General features: G+C 41.8%; 1 long non-coding RNA gene across 7 annotated transcripts in view; it reads right to left on the reverse strand.

Annotated features, from left to right (window-relative positions):
* LOC103346842 (uncharacterized) overlaps positions 1 to 17,544 on the reverse strand; it is a 399,916-nt gene extending 382,372 nt beyond the window's left edge. For 4 of the 7 annotated variants that reach the window (XR_011385745.1, XR_011385742.1, XR_011385744.1 and 1 more), the window contains exon 1: positions 16,880 to 17,543. This is a non-coding gene — a long non-coding RNA (uncharacterized lncRNA). Of the gene's footprint in view, positions 1 to 16,879 lie in introns of all 7 variants that reach the window. The other 3 variants (XR_011385743.1, XR_011385747.1, XR_011385748.1) reach the window with 3 other exon arrangements.
* Between the last annotated feature and the right edge of the window lie 1,852 nt (positions 17,545 to 19,396).

Consider the following 19,396-nt stretch of genomic DNA (forward strand, 5'->3'; position numbering starts at 1 on the left):
TGGGAAAGCAGTGGAAGATGGCCCAAGTCATTGGGCCCCTGCCCACATGAAGGAGACCCAGAAGAAGCTCCCTGGGTCCTCAATTCTGATCTGCACAGCTCCAGCCATTGTGGCCAGTTGGAGAGTGAACCATCAGATGGAAGACCTCTCTCTCTTCCTCTCCTCCTCTTTCCGTTTAACTCTTTCAAATAAAAAAAAATCTTAAAAAAAAAAAACACATTGAAAAGAGAATTGAATGTTCTCTGAAATTTTTGAAGCCCCCTCATATAAGGATTGTCTCAAATCAATTACCTTGATTTCTACCTAAGGAAACTAGAAAAAGAGCAAAGTAAACCCCAAACAACAGGTAGAACACAAAGATAAACATCTGCTGTGGTCTGATCAGAGCACTAAATGTTGACAGGTGATCAAGAGGGAACCAGGTTATCACCGGGTGAGGCTGTGAGGTGGCCAGGTGGATTCAGAAACCTCACAAAACAGATCCAGTGTGTGTCTTTTCATTTATCCCCTTGAAGATTCTGGGAATGTCCATCTAGACACCAGAAACCAGACCCCTGACTCACCCCAACTTGCCAGGGCCATGATCTGAGACCCCCACTTTCACATCCGCTGTGAGTCCGTTTCTGTGGTTTGTAAACTACTAGGGCTATGATAGCTCCCCAGAGCAGTTCAGGTAAACTGCATCATCAAGGATAAATTCAATGATGCAGTCCCGGAAGTGGCACCCCCAGCACGGAGAACAAGGTCAGCCCCATGGGGACTGCAGCCTATCCCTGGGTGGCTCTGGTGCCTTGGAGAGGTCGCCCCCTAGTGGTCGTGCACTACAGAGTATAAAACGGAGACAGGAAGTCGGGGGCGCCCTCGAACCTCTGCGTCACTTGTCCTATGGCGGGAGAATGAACCTCTTGTGATGCCCACATAGCGACTCGTTATGATATGTACAGTGCTGGCTTTGAGGCCTCTGCCCCACACATTTCTCGGGTCATCCTTTGGCTGTTAATAATTCACCTCAGACACAGGCAAGGATGCCTCACAGCACTGCACGGTGCAGCACACAGTCTGTCAGTGAGCAGGGCATCACCATAAAGAATCAGCACCAGTGCCTCTCAGCCACACAATCCACGCAAACGTCTGTCTGTCCCCAAGAATGCACATGAGCCAGTGCATACCCACTTTTATTGTGAAATGCGAAAAAAGTCAATAAAACTTGGAAAACATAGGAGAAAAAATCAATGTAACAAAACCCTGTGTGGAAACTAAAATCAACATCTATCCTATCCAGTTTGGTTGATCAGAATTAAACAAAAAGACATATTATTAACAGAAAAAAATACCAATAAATATATAAATCCTTTAAAAAAGATTTGAGAGGATACAAATGTTGTACATAGAGATGATAATTCAGCAACGGTGTCAACACAGAAGCAAGCTGAAGCAATGGAACAGAACACATGCTGAAAATCTAGAGCTTTTAAGTGCAAAATATACTTGAACATATATGCTTATGCAGTGCAAATGTGTTTAAAAAATCACCCTGTAACATTCTAAACTTAGACATGTTCTTATAAAATTACTGAAAGTATAAAGCAAAGGAAGATATTATGGGTATCTAGAAAGCTAGGAAAATGAATGGTAATGAGGGGTTTCAAATTATCTGAAACTATAGAAAGAAAAATGTGAAACCATAAAACTCCTCTTACACAGATGTGCCTAATAGAAATCTTCTTAAAACATCCACTTCTGCCTTGCAGCACCAGCACACCGGGTTCTAGTCCCGGTCGGGGCACCGGATTCTGTCCCGGTTGCCCCTCTTCCAGGCCAGCTCTCTCCTGTGGCCAGGGAGTGCAGTGGAGGATGGCCCAAGTACTCTCTGCAGCCCATGGGAGACCAGGATGAGTACCTGGCTCCTGCCATCAGATTGGCGTGGTGCGCCGGCCACGGCGGCCATTGGAGGGTGAACCAACGGCAAAGGAAGACCTTTCTCTCTCTCTCTCTCACTGTCCACTCTGCTTGTCAAAAAACTAAATAAAATAAAATAAATAAAATAAAATAAAACTTCCACTTGACATAGGTATTTACAAATTTTATTATTTTTTTCCGTAACATAAAAACCATGTCTCTCACCTGGTATCAAGGACACAATGTCCTTAAGGATTAGGATTAATTTAATTTTTTATTTATTGAAAGAGAGAGGGAGACAGAGTAGAGACAGAGAGAGAAAGCTTTATCTCCCATCCACTAGTTGACTACCCCAATGACCACAATGGCCAGCACTGCCCCAGGTCAACACCAGGAATGTGGAACTCCACCCAGGTTCCCACATGGGTAGCAGAAGCCCAACCACGTGGACCACCTACTACCATCCCAGGCACATTGCTAGGGAGTTGTAATGGAAGCAGAGAATCTAGGACTCAAATTGGAACTTAGATATGCAATGCCTGCATTGCATGCAGTGGTTTAACCCAGTACAACACAACACCAGCCCAAGATTATTTTGATTTTACATCTGGATCATTCAATGATCTTCCACCTATGGAATTCTACAATCAAAAAATATTTATCTTCCAGACTATTTGGATCAAAACACTTATAGCATATTATTAGAGAATTGGGTGTCAGATTTTTTAAAATGTCAGTGCCCTGAAAGCCACTCTATAAATAATGGTATTTAGGTACAAGGCCATATTATGTTACTTTAGGTGTAATTTTTATTGAACTACTTTCAATTTAAAAGTTCCCTATAGCTGAAGAAAGAACCTAGGCTAAAAAAATTCAGCTCTCTGGAAAAATCAGGTTTTTTTTTTAATTGTATTTAAGGTATGCAAGTTTCATGTATTTCTTTTTTTTTTTTTTTTTTTTTTTTTATCTTTTATTTAATGAATATAAATTTCCAAAGTACGTCTCATGGGTTACAATGGCTTTCCCCCCCATACCGTCCCTCCCACCCACTACCCTCCCCTTTCCCACTCCCTCTCCCCTTCCATTCACATCAAGATTCATTTTCGATTATCTTAGTATACAGAAGATCAGCTTAGTATACCTTAAGTAAGGATTTCAACAGTTTGTTCCCACACAGAAACATAAAGTGAAAAATAATAGATGATTTTTTTTTAAATGATGATGAAATCAGATCAGACCTATTGTCATGTTTAATCCCAGTGAGAGTCAAGTTGGGAATTGATAGTTTCTTTTCTTTTTTTTTTTTTTTTAACAGAAGATCAGTTTAGTGTACATTAAGTAAAGATTTCAACAGTTTGCACCCCCATAGAAACACAAAGTGAAATATACTGTTTGAGTACTCGTTATAGCATTAAGCCTCAGTGTACAGCACATTAAGGACAGAGATCCTACATGAGGAGTAAGTGCACAGTGACTCCTGTTGTTGACTTTACAAATTGACACTCCTGTTTATGGCATCAGTAATCTCCCTATGCACCAGTCTCTGAAGGGAGGAGAGAACCTCCACTTTGACTATGACCTTGTCTAAACAAGATAAGAGTCGGAGAACTCAAGGGGCTTCCATAGCCTTGGAAACTCATGACTGGTGCATAGGGAGATTACTGATGCCATGTATTTCATATATACACATTTTGGAACATATTTTAATTCAATACAATAAGGCTGTCAGTTATTCATGAGGCTATTTCCATGGCTTAAAGCCCCAAACACAAGCCACCTCTCTACCATTCACAATCTTTACAATAACTGTTATCCATAGTTTTCATTTAAAAATAAAGAACAAAAGCAGTAGGATGCATAAATACTCCTTGAAAATATAAACAATTTATTAGGAAAAGTGGTTTATGATGCAAAACCTCTAAACATGATAGGATAATGAATTTGGATTCTGTGAAAACTTAATCATAGGATAATGGAAAGTCAGTAAAACAGGATGCTTCAAATATAAATAGTCACAAAATATTGTTTGTAAAGGTTAGATTTGTCTCTATGAAATTGGTTTTAAGGATTATAATGATGATTATAATAGAGAATATAAAAACTGGTTTTAAAAACTTTAATAATTTCTGTATTAATACAATATATTTTTCTATTCAATAAAACAGAAACATAGCAAAAAATATGGAGGTTCATAAAGAAATTATGCAAAGTCATTCCAGTTAAGAATACACAATATCAAACACTCGCATTGTGGCACTGTTGGTTAAGCTACCACCTGGGATGCTGGCCTCCTCTATGAGAGCTGGTTTGGGTGCCTAAAGTTTCACTCCTAATACAGTTTCCTGATAATGTTAATTATAATGCTTCCAGACACAGAGGATGGTCCAAGTACATGGGCCCCTGCCACCCCAATGGGAGACTCAAATGGGGTTCCAGGCTCCCAGCTGCAGCCTGGTCCAGCTGCAGCCATTGAGGTCATTTGGGGCAATAAATCAGAAGTTGGAAGGGATCGCAATCTCTCTCTCTAACTCTGCTTTTCAAATAAAATACATTGGTAACAGAAAAGAAAAAGCGACATCAAAAATTGTGAAAAAGCGACATCAAAAATTGTGAAAATCATTTGTGGCCTTTCAAAAATATTTATTTGTAATTCAGAGTTGCAGAGAGAGAGAGAGAATCTTCTATGCACTAGTTCACTCCCCAAATGGCTGCAACAGCTGAGTTTGGGCCAGGCTGAAGCCATGAGCCAGGAGTTTCTTTCAGGTTGCCCAAGGGAGGTAGGGGCCCAAGGACCCAGACCATTCTCCTCTACTTTCCCAGGTGCATCACCAGGGTGCTGGATGGAACTCAAACTGGCACCCATGCAGGATGTGGGCACTGCAGATGGTGACTTAACCTGCTATATCAAGCACTTCCCCATGTTTATTTTAGAGGCAGAGTTGCAGAGAGAAAGAGAGAGAGATCTTGCATTCTCTGGTTCACCCCCAAATGACTGCAGGTGGGCAGGGCCAGCCAGAAGCCAGGAGCCAATGGTTTCATCCTGGTCTCCCACATAGGTGCAGGGTCTCAAGCACTTGTGTCACCCTCTAGTGATTTCCTTGGTGCATTAGCGTCAGCTGGATTGGATTTGGGGAGTGAACCACTGGATGGAATACTGTCTCTCTGTTTCTCTGTCTCTTCCTCTCTCTGTCTGTAACTTGGCCTCTCAAATAAATTAATTAATTAATCCCAATTCATGTTAACTATTTAAACCAACTGAAAGGACTGGATTCCTCCCAAACTCCTGTTAAGCAGTTAGCATGATCTTCATCAGAAAATCAGAAAAAGATACAAAGAGAATGAACTATAGACCAATATCTCTGATGAGCATAGATGCAGAAATACTCAACAAATTACTATCCAATAGAATCCATCACTACATCAGAAAGATCACTCACCCAGACCAAGTGAGATTTTTCCATCATATGCAAGGATTGTTTAATATGTACATCAATAAATGTGATACATCATATCAGCTAATTGAAGAATGAAGGCTGTATGTATGATTGTCTCAATAGATGCAGAGAAAGCATTTGATAAAACACAAAATTCATGATAAAATTTTAAGCAAATTGGGTATACAGGGAGAATTTCTCAACACAATCAAGATAATATATGACAAACCAACAGTCACCGTGATACTTTTGGGTGAGAAGTCAGAAGCATTTTCACTGAGATTCAGAACTAGACTAGGATGTCCACTTTCACTACTACTATTCTGAAAGTTTTAGCCAGAGCAGTTAAACAAAAAGAAAGAAAAGGTATAAAATTGGGAAAGGAGGACATCAAAGTATCTTTGTAGAGTATATGATCTGATACATGGGGAACCAAAAGACTCCACTAAGAGATTATAGGAATTCATGAGAGAAATTTGAAAAGTTACAAAATATAAAATCGACACAAATATCAAAAGTTTTTATATACACAGTGTCATATCTGAGAAAGAACTTTTAAGATAATTGTCATTCACAATAGCTACAAAGAATTAAATTTGTTGGGATAAATTTAACCAAGAATCCAATCAAAAATTTCTCCAGTGAATGTAACATTAAGGAAATAAATAGGAAAAAACACAAAATTGGAAAAATCTTTCATGTTCATGCATTGGAAGAAATAATTTATCAAAATCTTCATACCACCTAAAACAATTTACAGATTCAAAGCAATCCCAATGAAAATACTGAAACATTTTTCTCAGATGTGGATGAAATTAATGGAAAATTCATATGAAATCATGAGACCAAACTAACTAAGCCAATCATAAGCATTAAAAGTAAACCTGGATGGGGGCCAGTACTGTGGCTCACTTGGTTAATCCTCCACCTGTGGTGCCAGCATCCCATATGGGCACCAAGTTCTAGACCCAGTTGCTCCTCTTCCAGTCCAGCTCTCTGCTGTGGCCCAGGAAGGCAGTGGAGGATGGCCCAAGTGCTTGGGCCCCTACACCTGCATGGGAGACCAGGATGAAGCACCTGGCTCTTGGCTTCAGATCAATGAAGCTCCAGCCATAGCAGCCATTTGAGGGGTGAACCAATGGAAGGAAGACCTTTCTCTCTGTCTCTCTCTCAATGTCTAACTCTAACTGTCAAAAAAAAAAAAAAGGAAAGCTGAAGGCATCACAATACCAGATTTCAAGAAATATTACAGGGCAGGTATAATCAAATCAGTTTGGTATTGGCACAGAAATTAGACAGGTCGAGCAATGGAACAAACTAGGGATCCCAGATATTAACTAATGCATCTACAACCCAGAAATCCATATGGGATGCCAGCAATGCAGGTGGCAGCATTACCTGCTATGCCACAGCACTGGCCCTTCCATTCATTTAAATAAAATTATTTTATAATTGGTAAAGGCAGTATAGAAATGAAGATATATAATTGGGCAATGAACTTAGGAAATAATATTCAAACACACTTATAATTAAAAAATTAATGCAAAACAACATTGAGATGACATTTTAATGACTCCATTAATGATTCTTTTAAAATTTTCCAAAGCCTCTTATAACTACACAATTTCTCAAAAAATGACTCTTAGACAATTTTGGTAGTTAGCTAAATTACTGCTGTCTTTTCTGTAGGGAATTTTATCATTATTTATCATAGTCCTTAAAATGTCCCTACTCTGATACCCAGAAATTTCTCTTGGGGCTAGTAATTCAACTTATACAAAGCAGTCTAAACTTAAAAATCCGACATATGCATAATGACTTATATGAAGAGTGTTTATTATAATTTTTCATCATAGAAAATTGTTACAACTTAAGTGGTCAAAAGGAGAGGTTACTATTTTCAGCCAATTAAAATCACAACCTTTATAAAGAATAGTTAACAGGGGAGGAGGCAAGATGGCAGAATAGGAAGGGAGCACACTGATAGTCCGGGGAGAGATAGTTTAATAAAAGTGGAGATACTGCAGGTTCAAGGAAGAGTAGGGGAGGAAACAGCAGAAGAAACTCTTCCGGAATGTGTGATTCACAGCGGACCTGCGTGGAGAGCGTGGGAGCCCACAGTTTGGGACACCAGCGGCAGACTCAACACACCAGCGCTGGAACGCGAGGTGAGCAGAACCTCAATAGCCCGAGACACCGGCAGGCAAGCGGAAAGAGGAGACTAGAGGGAGTGACCCCCGGGGGGGGAGAAAGTTCACCAGGCTAACTGGAAGAGAGAGAGAGAAAAAAAAAGGTGACTGGTACGGACACGGGTTTCTCTCTCTCTGCTCACCTCTCAAGGGCGAGCAAGACAAAGAGCAGGCGCCATCTTGGACATACGTCATAAGCAGAGCGACCTCAGGTCTGCACCAGCCCTGAGCCTAGCAGAAAAACCTGACTCTGGGTGGGGCGAATTAACAGGAGATTAGGACCTAGTAAATTTGTGGTGCTACTGAACTGAGACTGTGAAAAAAGAGACGGTGGGAGAGAGAACTCACGGAATTCACGTGAGCACTCTCCAGAGACGCTACAATTCCGTAACTTTGGCAACCCAGTGGGAGACTGAAGGAGAATCTGAGCCCTCTCTGAGGGCAGAACAGATTCCCTGTGTGGTCCTTGGGAAAGAGCTTCTGATCTCTGGCTCCTGTGGGTATATCATTTGCCTGCTAACTACCTCCAACTTCGTTCAGCTGTGTGGAATTACTTCCCTTTTGAATCAAAAAAAGAAAGAGAGAGAGAGATTTACCTAGCCTAACCTGGGAGTGTCACCTTTGGCACACCAAACAGAGCTCTCAGGCTACACCCATCTCAAGCCCTAAGGCTCCATCAAAAACAGATAGTCCACTTAATCTAGAGTCATAGTATAACAAGAAAAAGCACCACAGTGAAGAAACCAAATATCTCCAATATGCCAAATAACAAATGCAAAAACCGAGGTAATAAAAACAAGGAAGTCACCATGACGCCCTCAAATGAAAAAGACACCCCAATTCAAGATTATGAAGATGATGACATAGAAGAAATGCAAGAAGCAGATCTCAAAAAATTGATAAGAACATTAAGAAGTTCTCAAAAACAAATTCTTGAACTACAGAAATCCTTAATGGACAAGATAGAAAATCTCTCTCATGAAAATGAAATATTAAGGAGGAATCAAAATGAAACAAAACAACTAGTACAACAGGAAACTGTCATAGTGATTGAAGTGAAGAATTCAATAGATCAAATGAAAAACACATTAGAGAGCCTTACAAACAGAATGGGTGAAGCAGAAGAGAGAATATCGGACTTAGAAGACAGAGAACAGGAAAGGATACAGTCAGACCAAAGAAAAGAAGAGGAAATTAGAAATCTAAAACATATTGTCAGGAATCTTCAGGATACTATTAAAAAACCCAACACTCGGGTTCTAGGAGTTCCTGAAGGCATGGAGAGGGAGAAAGGATTAGAAGGCCTTTTTAGTGAGATATTATCAGAAAATTCCCCAGGTTTGGAGAAGGACAGAGAAATCCTAGTACAGGAAGCTCACAGAACCCCTAATAAACACGACCAAAAGAGATCCTCACCACGACACGTTGTAATTAAACTCTCCACAGTGAAACATAAAGAAAAGATCCTAAAATGTGCAAGAGAGGAACGTCAGATTACCCTCAGAGGATCTCCAATCAGACTCACAGCTGACTTCTCATCAGAAACACTACAAGCTAGGAGGGAATGGCGAGATATAGCCCAGGTACTAAGAGAGAACAACTGCCAGCCCAGAATATTATATCCTGCAAAGCTATCATTTGTGAATGAAGGTGAAATAAAGACTTTTCATAGCAAACAGAAATTGAAAGAATTTGTTGCCACTCGTCCAGCCCTGCAAAAGATGCTTAAAGATGTGTTACACACAGAAACATAGAAACACGGTCATCAATATGAAAGAAGGTAAAGGAAGGAAACCAAGGAAGGAAACCTCACAGCAAAAGATCACAGGGAATTCAAAGCATATATTAGAACTTATCTTTGGCAAATGGCAGGGCAAAGTTACCACTTTTCATTAGTCACATTGAACGTGAATGGCCTGAACTGTCCAGTTAAAAGACACCGATTGGCTGATTGGGTTGAGGAACAAAACCCATCTATTTGCTGCTTACAAGAAACACATCTTTCCAACAAAGATCCATACAGACTGAAAGTGAAAGGCTGGAAAAAGATATACCATGCCAACAGAAATGAAAAAAGAGCGGGCGTAGCCATCTTAATATCGGACAACATAAACTTGACCACAAAAACTGTTAAGAGTGACAAAGAGGGGCACTATATAATGATTAAGGGATCAATTCAACAAGAAGATATAACAATTATCAATGTATATGCACCTAACTACAGGGCACCAGTTTATCTACAAGATTTATTAACGGACTTAAAGGGAGACTTAGACCCCGATACAATAGTACTGGGGGACTTCAATACTCCACTCTCAGAAATAGACAGATCAATAGGACAGAAGATCAACAAGGATATAGTAGATTTAAATGACACTATAGCCCAAATGGATCTAACAGATATATACAGAACTTTCAATCCTACAGCTAAAGATTTTACATTCTTCTCAGCAGTACATGGAACCTTCTCTAGGATTGACCACATACTAGGCCATAAAGCAAGTCTCAGCAAATTCAAAAGAATTAGAATCATACCATGCAGCTTCTCAGACCATAAAGGAATGAAGTTGGAAATTAGCAACTCAGGAATCCCTAGAGCATACGCAAACACATGGTGACTGAACAACATGCTCCTGAATGAACAATGGGTCATAGAAGAAATTAAAAGAGAAATCAAAAATTTTCTGGAAGTAAATGAGGATAACAGCACAACATACCAAAACTTATGGGATGCAGCAAGAGCAGTGTAAAGAGGAAAGTTTATATCAATAGGTGCCTACATCAAGAAATTGGAAAGGCACCAAATAGATGAGCTTTCAATTCACCTCAAGGATCTAGAAAACCTACAGCAAACCAGACCCAAATCTAGTAGGAGAAGAGAAATCATTAAAATCAGAGAAGAAATCAACAGGATTGAATCAAGAAAAACATTACAAAAAATCAGCCAAACGAGGAGCTGGTTTTTTGAAAAAATAAACAAAATTGACACCCCATTGGCCCAACTAACTAAAAAAAGAAGAGAAAAGACCCAAATCAATCAAATCAGAGATGAAAAAGGAAACGTAACAACAGACACCACAGAAATAAAAAGAATCATCAGAAATTACTACAAGGACTTGTATACCAGCAAACAGGGAAACCTATCAGAAATGGATAGATTCCTAGACACATGCAACCTACCTAAATTGAACCAGGAAGACATCGAAAACCTAAACAGACCCATAACTGAGACAGAAATTGAAACAGTAATAAAGGCCCTCCCAACAAAGAAAAGCCCAGGACCAGATGGATTCACTGCTGAATTCTACCAGACATTTAAAGAAGAACTAACTCCAATTCTTCTCAAACTATTCAGAACAATCGAAGAAGAGGGAGTCCTCCCAAATTCTTTCTATGAAGCCAGCATCACCTTAATTCCTAAGCCGGAAAAAGATGCAGCACTGAAAGAGAATTACAGACCAATATCCCTGATGAACATAGATGCAAAAATCCTCAATAAAATTCTGGCCAATAGAATGCAACAACACATCAGAAAGATCATCCACCCAGACCAAGTGGGATTTATCCCTGGTATTCAGGGATGGTTTAATGTATGCAAGACAATCAATGTGATACACGACATTAACAGACTGCAGAAGAAAAACCATATGATTATCTCAATAGATGCCAAGAAAGCATTTGATAAAATGCAACACCCATTCATGATGAAAACTCTAAGCAAACTGGGTTTGGAAGGAACATTCCTCAATACAATCAAAGCAATCTATGAAAAACCCACAGACAACATCCTATTGAATGGGGAAAAGTTGGAAGCATTTCCACTGAGATCTGGTACCAGACAGGGATGCCCACTCTCACCACTGCTATTCAATATAGTTCTGGAAGTTCTAGCCAGAGCTATTAGGCAAGAAAAAGAAATTAAAGGGATACAAATTGGGAAGGAAGAACTCAAACTATCCCTATTTGCAGATGACATGATTCTTTATTTAGGGGACCCAAAGAACTCTACTAAAGACTATTGGAACTCATAGAAGAGTTTGGCAAAGTAGCAGGGTATAAAATCAATGCCCAAAAATCAACAGCCTTTGTATACACAGGCAATGCCATGGCTGAGGAAGAACTTCTAAGATCAATCCCATTCACAATATCTACAAAAACAATCAAATACCTTGGAATAAACTTAACCAAGGACGTTAAAGATCTCTACGATGAAAATTACAAAACCTTAAAGAAAGAAATAGAAGAGGATACCAAGAAATGGAAAAATCTTCCATGCTCATGGATTGGAAGAATCAATATCATCAAAATGTCCATTCTCCCAAAAGCAATTTATAGATTCAATGCAATACCAATCAAGATACCGAAGACCTTCTTCTCAGATCTGGAAAAAATGGTGCTGAAATTTATATGGAGGCACAAGAGACCTCGAATAGCTAAAGCAATCTTGTACAACAAAAACAAAGCCGGAGGCATCACAATACCAGATTTCAGGACATACTACAGGGCAGTTGTAATCAAAACAGCATGGTACTGGTACAGAAACAGATGGATAGACCAATGGAACAAAATAGAAACACCAGAAATCAACCCAAACATCTACAGCCAACTTATATTTGATCAAGAATCTAAAACTAATTCCTGGAGCAAGGACAGTCTATTCAATAAATGGTGCTGGGAGAATTGGATTTCCACGTGCAGAATCATGAAGCAAGACCCCTACCTTACACCTTACACAAAAATCCACTCCACATGGATTAATGACCTAATCTACGACCTGACACCATCAAGTTACTAGAGAACATTGGAGAAACCCTTCAAGATATTGGCACAGGCAAAGAATTTCTGGAAAAGACCCGGGAGGCACAGGCAGTCAAAGCCAAAATCAACTATTGGGATTGCATCAAATTGAGAAGTTTCTGTACTGCAAAAGAAACAGTCAGGAGAGTGAAGAGACAACCGACAGAATGGGAAAAATATTTGCAAACTATGCAACAGATAAAGGGTTAATAACCAGAATCTACAAAGAGATCAAGAAACTCCACAAAAACAAAACCAACAACCCACTTAAGAGATGGGCCAAGGACCTCAAGAGACATTTTTCAAAAGAGGAAATCCAAATGGCCAACAGGCACATGAAAAAAAGTTCAAGGTCATTAGCAATCAGGGAAATGCAAATCAAAACCACAATGAGGTTTCACCTCACCCCGGTTAGAATGGCTCACATGCAGAAATCTACCAACAACAGATGCTGGAGAGGATGTGGGGAAAAAGGGACACTAACCCACTGTTGGTGGGAATGCAAACTGGTCAAGCCACTATGGAAGTCAGTCTGGAGATTCCTCAGAAACCTGAAGATAACCCTACCGTTCGACCCAGCCATCCCACTCCTTGGAATTTACCCAAAGGAATTTAAATTGGCAAACAAAAAAGTGGTCTGCAGCCTAATGTTTATTGCAGCTCAATTCACAATAGCTAAGACCTGGAACCAACCTAAATGCCCATCAACGGTAGACTGGATAAAGAAATTATGGGATATGTACTCTTTAGAATACTATACCGCATTAAGAAACAACGAGGCCGGCGCCGTGGCTCACTAGGCTAATCCTCCGCCTAGCGGCGCCGGCACACCGGGTTCTAGTCCCGGTCGGGGCGCCGGATTCTGTCCCGGTTGCCCCTCTTCCAGGCCAGCCCTCTGCTGTGGCCAGGGAGTGCAGTGGAGGATGGCCCAGGTGCTTGGGCCCTGCACCCCATGGGAGACCAGGAAAAGCACCTGGCTCCTGGCTCCTGCCATCGGATCAGCGCGGTGCGCCGGCCGCAGCGCGCCGGCCGCGGCGGCCATTGGAGGGTGAACCAACGGCAAAAGGAAGACCTTTCTCTCTGTCTCTCTCTCTCTCTCACTATCCACTCTGCCTGTCAAAAAAATAAAAAAAAAAAAAAAAAAAAAAAAAAAGAAACAACGAAATCCAGTCATTTGCAACAAAATGGAGGAATCTGGAACACATCATGCTGAGTGAAATAAGCCAGTCCCAAAGGGACAAATACCATATGTTTTCCCTGATCGGTGACAACTGACTGAACACCAAAAAGGAAACCTGTTGAAGTGAAATGGACACTATGGGAAACGGTGACTTGATCAGCATAGCCCTGATTGTTAATGAACAACTTAATACATTATCCCTCTTAGTAGTTTTTTTGTATGTTCTACTTAATATGACTGGTTTAATTTTGAAACTAATACATAGTTATTCTTAAGTGTTGAAAATTAACTGAAATGTGATCCCTGTTAAACATGAGTGGCATAAGAGAGTGAAGAGATGTATAATTTGGGACATGCTCAAGCTGACTTGCCCCAAATGGTAGAGTTAGAAACATACCAGGGGATTCCAATTCAATCCCATCAAGGTGGCATGTACCAATGCCATCTCACTAGTCCAAGTGATCAATTTCTGTTCACAATTGATCATAATGAAAGGACTAAGAGTCAAAGGGAGCACATAAACAAGTCTAGTACCTGCTAACTCTAACCGACAGAATAAATAAAGGGGAGAGTGCTCCAACATGGGAAGCGAGATACTCAGCAGACTCATAGAACAGCAGATGTCCTAAATAGCACTCTGGCCTCAGAATCAGCCCTAAAGGCATTCCGATCTGGCTGAAAAGCCCTTGAGAGTATTTCAGGCATGGAAAGCCAAGACACTCTGGCAAAAGATCTCTGTGAGTGAGATCCCAGTGGAAAGAACAGGTCTTCAAAGAAGGAGGTACCTTTCTCTGAAGGGAGGAGAGAACCTCCACTTTGACTATGACCTTGTCTAAACAAGATAAGAGTCAGAGAACTCAGAGGGCTTCCATAGCCTTGGAAACTCATGACTGGAGCATAGGGAGATTACTGATGCCATAGACAGGAGTGTCAATTGGTAAAGTCAACAACAGGAGTCACTGTGCACTTACTCCTCATGTAGGATCTCTGTCCTTAATGTGCTGTGCATTGAGATTTAATGCTATAACGAGTACTCAAACAATATATTTCTTTTTTTTTATTTTTGTTTTTTTTTTATTTTTTTTTGACAGACAGAGTGGACAGTGAGAGAGAGAGAGACAGAGAGAAAGGTCTTCCTTTGCCGTTGGTTCACCCTCCAATGGCCGCCGCGGCCGGCGCGCTGGGGCTGGCGCACCACGCTGATCCGATGGCAGGAGCCAGGAGCCAGGTGCTTTTCCTGGTCTCCCATGGGGTGCAGGGCCCAAGCACCTGGGCCATCCTCCACTGCACTCCCTGGCCACAGCAGAGGGCTGGCCTGGAAGAGGGGCAACCGGGACAGAATCCGGCACCCCAGCTGGGACTAGAACCCGGTGTGCTGGCGGAGGATTAGCCTAGTGAGCCGTGGTGCCGGCTCAAACAATATATATCACTTTGTGTTTCTATGGGGGTGCAAACTGTTGAAATCTTTACTTAATGCATACTAAACTGATCTTCTGTAAAAAAAAAAAAAAGAAGAAATTATCAATTCCCAACTTGACTCTCACTGGGATTAAACATGACAATAGGTCTGATCTGATTTCATCATCATTTAAAAAAATCAACTATTATTTTTCACTTTATGTTTCTGTGTGGGAGCAAACTGTTGAAATCCTTACTTAATGTATACTAAGCTGGTCTTCTGTATATTAAGAGAATCGAAAATGAATCTTGATGTGAATGGAAGGGGAGAGAGAGTGGGAAAGGGGAGGGTTGTTGGTGGGAGGGATGGTATGGTGGGGAAGCCATTGTAATCCATAAGTCGTACTTTGAAAATTTATATTCATTAAATAAAAGTTAAAAAAAAAGAATAGTTAACAACATGAAGGGAAAATTACACACTGTTGAGTAGGAAAAGTAGACTACAAAATAGCATGTCTATTTTGGTCATGGTTTTGTTTGTAAAAGTATACACGTATATGCATGTATCTGTGTGTAAATATTACATGACTGAATATAGAAGGAGAGTTGATCTCTTCCCATAGCCTATATTAAGTTTTCCAAATGTCCTGTGATGCACATATAATGCATACATGTAAACAGAAACACTTTTAGAATGAAGTAAAGGAAAATTTTTAAAACTATTTATATACTTTAAAGTCAGTTATACAGACAGTGAGGGAGAGAGCTCTTCCATCTGATGGTCCACTCTCCAAATGGCCACGATGGCCAGGACTGGGCCATGCTGAAGCCAGGAGCCAGAACTGTAATCACTCTAATATATTAGGATATTTTAACATGAGAAAATAGGATTTCTTTCCGATCTCCTAGATAAGAATGATAATCAAAATGAAGGTATCCACAATGTCTCATTTTGTTTTAAATGTTTGTCTAATTGTATATTTAAATATTTATCAAATTGGTGGGTTTTTTTAAACAGATGCAATATCGTTTGTATACACAATTCTAAAAGCATAATGATATATCCTTCTTCTCTCTCTCCCACTCTTCTTCCTTGTATTTTTCTTTAGTTTTTGAGATAACATTTTAAATACACATTACAGCAAAAAAAAAAAAAGTCTTAATACTTAACCAAACGAAAGTTTAACAAGTAAAATGCAAAAAGACCCCAGTTTTGTGGGAATATAGTGAATGGCTATAAACAATGTTTAAAAATGAAGACATCAAATGAGAAACTAATATGTGTCCTAATTCCTTTACAAAAAGTCTCATGGGAAATCTGTCATTATTTACCAAATATCAGTGCAAAAACATCTATTTATATGATCTCTAAAAATGGATTGTGTGTAATAAAGTAGAACTTTTCTCAAGTCTTCTTGACAGTCTCACATAGAAACTGCTTAATAAATTTAAACAGTTTCAACCTCCTTGTAAATTTTAGAAATCGTTAGGCAGTCTACACTGTTTCTAGTTAATAATTGCACATACTAGAACTACTGAGGTATTTCCTAGAAAGCTACTCAGAAAGGCCAGGTCCTGGAACTGAGACCCTGTTTCCCACATGGGAAGAAAGGAGAACTGAGGACCCCATAGACGACAACTCGTCATGTGCATGAACCCCATACACACAGCACTGCTGCTCCCTGGTGACCACTCTGTCCACACTGCATAATCGGGGAGATGCGGGGCTGCTGCCACTCAGCTCCCCACAGATGGCTCTGGGGCCCACACTTCTCTGCTAACAGGGAAGGGGCAGGGTGCCTGGGTCCTGGGTGCCAGTCCAGACCCCATCCTGTAGACCACAGGGAACCCAGGGAAGTGCTGTGCTGACAGTGAGATGGGGCCCAAGGTTCCAGAGATGCCCTCTGGGAGCCAGCATCCTGCCAGCAGGTACCACCAGCTTCCCCTTCCCCCACTCTGGACACCTGGCCCCGCACACTCACCATTCTCGGGCGTCCAAGATGGGCTGTGTTGCAGCAGAAAAGGTCAGAGAACAGCAGATGCCGCACTAGCTCCAGAGTCTCCCAGTGGCAGAGGCCCCTCCTTGGACCTCTCTCCTCCAGGAATTTGGAACTCTATGGTGTCACAATCCAGTGTGATTACATGGCAGTGATGTCACTGTGCCTGATTGGACAGCTCACATAGCCGTCAGCATGCAGGACCCAGAAGATGCAACAAATCAGCATCATTACAGCAGGGACGGGAGCTCCAGGCCGCTCCAGATGGTAGAGAGGTGAGGCCTGGGTTCAGGGGCCAAGGGCCTCCTCCAGGGCTGCACCCTTTCACCAGCGGGATCCTGCCACCTGCTGGGACCCTCCTGCCTCCCCACAGGTCTTCCTGGGAGAATCCCACCTGGAGGCTGCAGCCACCTGCTTAGGTGAGTTAGAGAGTATTGGCTGTTTATTGGCTTTGGTCTTTTTCGTTTTCTTCATATTGCTGACTCATTTCTCTGTGGGGTTTTTAATATTAAAATGTTTACAGATATTACAAATTCAATCCTTTTTTTCATCTCTCCTAGATATTTTTTCTAGTCTGCCTCTTGCCCTTTAATATTACTTTCTGTTTGTTTTAGCTGGTACTTAGTAATTAGTGGATTTTATGCATTAATCTTTCCAGTAATATTGTTAAATTTATGTATCAGTTGTATTTATTATTAGATTTTATGAATTACCTAGGTACTTAAGTGTCATTCTATATAATTCTTTGTGTGTGTGTGTGTGTGTGTGTGTATATATATATATATATATATACAATTTCATTCCTTATAAATTGAACTTCACACATTTTTTTGCCTTTTTATTTCCCTGATTACCCTTATAATAGAAAGTTGAAAAGAAACAGTGGTGGCATCTGGGTGTAGGCTTAATCCAGGGAAAAGCTTTCAATGGTTCTGTATTAGTTGTGTTGGTTTTTGTAGGTTTCTTTTAATCTTGATCAGACTGAAGAAGTTACTTTCTGCTTGTTTTCACTGATAGTAAGGTTTTTTTTCATTAGAAGCTGAGTTTTATTAAGTGTTTTCAACATGAAATCTAAACAATCATGTGATTGTCTTTTTGCATTTTTCACCTATTTGGATGGCTTTTTGGGGAATCTTGACAATTCTTGTATTTTTTATTATCTTTTGCATGTAATTGACCTATTATGTTTTCCTATATCATTTCATTTATTATAATACTTTGTGGTCCCTGTGAGTCATGGGCTGGCTGTTGTGATTCGCTGGCAGCAGGAGGTCAGGGCGGGGTCACAGCCTGGCTTCCAGTGACCCCTTGCGGTCAGGGCAGGGCAGGCTCCCCAGGTGCGCACAGCCTCACTGGGCAGTGGTCGCGATGGGGACGTGCCTTGTGATGGCTTCATCTGCCACCTGCAGGCATGCGCTCCAAGGCCAAGAAGCCTGTGGTGCTGCCCACGGTGGAGCAGATCCTGGAGGATGTGCGCGGGGTGTCGGCCCAAGACCCTGTCTTCACCACACTGGCCCCGGAAGGTAGGGGGCTTGGGCCGGGGCTGGGCAGGGGGTGGACCCGAGGCCCCAGGAGTGGTGGCTGGGGCAGGACTTTGGGTCCCGTGCTCGGCCTGGGGCCAAGGAAGGAGTTGGCGCTATTAACGAAGGGGGAGCCTGCTGCTGGACAGGGGCTGTGGTGCGGGTCGCAGGGGTCTCTGACCCAGCCTGGGGCAGAGCTGAGAAGTGGGGTGCGCGAGGACAGGGTTCCACATGCAGGATCAGGGTGGACTCTGGTCTCTGCGAGGTGTTCAGCTGTACTGAACCCTGGGCCCAGACAGACCGAGAGCGCTGCCCTCACCCTCCCCAGATGCACCTGTGGGCCGAGGCCTGAGGACTCTATGGAAAGCTACTGTTCTTTTTCTTTTTCGAAAAAGACATTAGAGACAAAGAGAGAGAGATCCGTCCATTGGTTCACTTCCCAAATGGCTGCAGCAGCCAGAGCTAGGCTGACCAGGAGCCAGGAGCTACATCCAGGCCTCCCACGCAGATGCAGGGGCACAAGCACTTGGGGCATCCTCCACTCCTCTCCCAGGGCACAGCAAAGAGCTGGATCAGAAGTAGAGCAGTCAGGACTCGAACTGGCACCCCTATGGGATGCCAGAGTTGTGGGCAGCAGCTTTACTGCTGTACCACAGTGCTGGCCCTGGGAGCCTACTTTTTAGAATTAAGTTATACTGTGGCCCTGCGCCTATGTGGGACCTGGAGGGAGCACCTGGCTTTGGCCTGGCCCAGCTCTGGCTGTTGTAGCCATTTGGGGAGTGAACCACAGATTGTGGATCTCTCTCTCTCTCTCTCTCTCTCTCTCTCTCTCTCTCTCCCCTCCTGTCCCCTCCTCTCTCCCCAGCCATACTACCACATTCTGTGCTGGGCTCTGTGTGAACCAGATCTTCCTGGCATCACTGCAGGCCGCTGCCATCAGCCAGAGGTTCTGTGGGACAGGGCACCTGGCTGCCTTTTGTCT

Source organism: Oryctolagus cuniculus (genome assembly GCF_964237555.1).
Source record: "Oryctolagus cuniculus chromosome 17 unlocalized genomic scaffold, mOryCun1.1 SUPER_17_unloc_1, whole genome shotgun sequence".
Classification (NCBI taxonomy): Eukaryota; Metazoa; Chordata; class Mammalia; order Lagomorpha; family Leporidae; genus Oryctolagus; species Oryctolagus cuniculus.